Raw genomic sequence first — 3,327 nt, forward strand, 5'->3', positions numbered from 1 at the left:
GACACTGAAGACAAGATAGGAGAAATGGATATCTCTGAAATGAATATCTGTATAGAAGAACATGTTAAAAATTTAAAAATTCCTGGCATGTAACATGAAATCTTGAACACTGGGAAAAGACCAAATCTAAGCATAACAGGAATAGAGGATGGAATAGAAATCTGTGTTAAAGCATCAGAAAATATTTTCAACAAAATTATAGAAGAATTAGTTCCTAACTTAAAGAAGGCAATGCCGATCAATCTTTGGGAAGCATACAGAATGCCAAACTTATTGGACAAGGAAATAAATTACCAATAGTATATAATAATCAAATCATTAAAGTTACAGAACAGAGAAGGGTATTTAAAGCTAGAATCACATCATACACAAACGCACATATACGTATATATGTATAAATATATGTAGATATATGCCCACAGACTTATCAGTTAACACTGTGATTTTCAATTGAGACTCTAAAGCCTCAACAGAAGGGCCACAACAGATGTTCTACAAACTCATAGAGATCAGAGATGACAAACCAGACTAATATACCAGGAAAAATTTCTATCACAGTGAATGGAGAAAGATATTCCATAGTAAATCCAAATATAAGCAAAATGTATCTACCAGCCAAGTGCTGCAAAAGGTGCTAGAAGGCAAATGTTAACCTATAGTGGTTAACCATACCCAAAAAAACGTAAGGAATACATAAACACAGACCAGCAAATCAAAAGTGGGGGAAAAAGCCACATTGCAAAAATGAAACAAAGGACATCAACAAACACTTCCCATTGACATCCCTGAACATCAGTGGTTTTGATACCTCCATCCCAAGACAGAGACTAACAGACTGGACTCTGAAACAGAATTCTTTTTGTTGTTGCTGCTTTGTTTTGTTTTTTGTTTGTTTGTTTATTTTGGCGGTTTTTTTTCTGCTTTAAGAAACACACCTTCGATTCACAGATAAACGTCAGCTCAGGGTAAAAGATGGAAAATATATCAGAGCATCCAAGGAAAAAGCTGATATAGCCACTTTAGCATCTGAGAAAAAGAATTCAACTTCATACTAAAACTATTCAGAAGGAATGAAGGAGAACATGATATACTCATTCAATGAAAGAGAATTTTGCAATTCTAAATATTTATGAACCAAACACAAGCACAGCCGAGTTCCTAAAAGAAACAATACCACAGCTTCAATCACACACTGACACTCATAGTCTTAGTACGTGATGTCAATAACCCAGTCTCATTAATAGACAAGTAATTCCAACAAAAACTAAACAGAGACATGATGGTGCTAACTGATACCATAAACCAAATGGACCTAACAGACATTTACAGAACATTTCCCCCAAACACAAAAGAATATACCTTCTTCTCGGTAGCTCTTGAAATTTTCTTCAAAATTGACCACATATTTGGACACAAAGCAAGTTTGAATAAAGACAAGAAAACTCTAATGTCACTATGAATGCTATATAAACACCACAGATTTAAGTTGGCTATTCACAACAATAGGGAAAGAAAGCCTGCAATCTCCTGGAAACTGAACAACTCAATACTAACTGAAAAAGGGGTCAAGATGAAAATTAAGGAAGAAATAAAAAAAAACTTTTAAAAATATAATGAACATTAAAATATAGCATGCTCAACTTTTTGAAACACAATATAGTTCTAAGAGGCAAGTCCATAGTGTGAAATGCCTACATTAACAAATTGGAGAGATTCGATAATAGTAACTTAATGGCATATATGAAAGCTCTAGAACAAAAAAAAAAATATTTAGTATACACATGAGTATACGGCAAGAAATAATCAAACAAGGGAGGGATAAAACAATGGAAACAAGAAATAATATAATGAAAGAAATAGAGTTGGTTCTTGGAGAAAATAAGATTGACATACTCTTAGTTAAATTAGCTAAAAGGTAGAGAGAAACGATCTAAATTAACAAATTTAGAGGCAAGAAAGGAAACATGACAACAGACACTAAGAAAATCTATAATATGATAAGAACACAATAAAAATTTTATTTCACCAGATTGAAAAACCAAGACTAGGTGGAAATTTTTCTTTCTATATCCCACTTACTAAGGCTGAATTCAGGTCAGATGAGCAACTTAAATAGATCTATAGATACTAGTAAGAAAGGAGCAGCAAGCATAATCTCCCAATCTAAAAAGCACAGGGCTAGATGGTTTCAGTGAATAGTTCCAACAATTTCAAAGAAATATTAACACTAATACTTCTCAAATTACTCCCCAAAATAAAAACAGAAGGAACATTGCCCAAATATTTCTACAAGACCACAGTTACTCTGATACCTTAACCACATGAACGCACACAAGGAAAAGAATTATAGATCAAATTACCTTATCAATGGAGATAAAAAAAATTCAATAAAATACTTGCACACTGAGTCCAAGAACACATCAAAGCAACTATCAACCATGATCAAGTAGGCTTCATTCCAGAATACAGGAATGGTTCAACCTACATAATTTGATAAATGTAATCCTCCTTATAAACAGACTAAAAGAAAACAAACAAACAAACACATGTTCATCTCATTGGATGCATGGAAGACTTGTAACAAAATCCAATACCCCTTCATGATAAAAGTCCTGGACAGTCAATGGACACAAGAGACAAACTCAAAATAATACAGATTCTTCATAACAAAGCCACAGATAACACCAACCTAAAGGGTGAGAAACACAAAGCATTTCCACAAAAATCGGCATCAATCAAGATTGTTCATTTTCTCCATACCTACTTAATATAGTACTTAAAGCCTTCTTTAAATAAGAATATAGAAGGATAAATGGTATACAAATAGGAAGGAAAAAAATCAAAGTATCTTTATTTGCAGATTATATGGTTGTATATATAATTGATGCTAAAAATTTTACTGGGAAGCTACTACAGTTAATAAACACTTTCAGTAGAGTGTCAGTATATAAAATTAATATGTAATAATCAGTAGCCTTCCTATAAAAGATGATGAACAAAACTGAGAAAGAAATAAGGGAAACCAAACTTTTCATACTAACATCTATATGTGTATATATATATATGATATAATGTTAAGCAAATGAGTGAAACACTTGTATGAAAAACAAAACAACAACCTTTAAGACATTAAGGAAAGAAAACGAAGACTATATCAGAAGATGTTTCCTTGGTGTATGCCCCCTACCCATTGTTTCTTAGAATCTTTCTATGTCACCTCTACAAGATCCCTGAGCCCTAAGGGGATGGATTTAATGAAGACTTTAATAAAATGTATAAATATTCATAATACTTAAGAGAATAAAATTCAGACTTCTCTTTCATCTT

This window comes from Peromyscus leucopus, chromosome 6 (genome assembly GCF_004664715.2).
Source record: "Peromyscus leucopus breed LL Stock chromosome 6, UCI_PerLeu_2.1, whole genome shotgun sequence".
Classification (NCBI taxonomy): Eukaryota; Metazoa; Chordata; class Mammalia; order Rodentia; family Cricetidae; genus Peromyscus; species Peromyscus leucopus.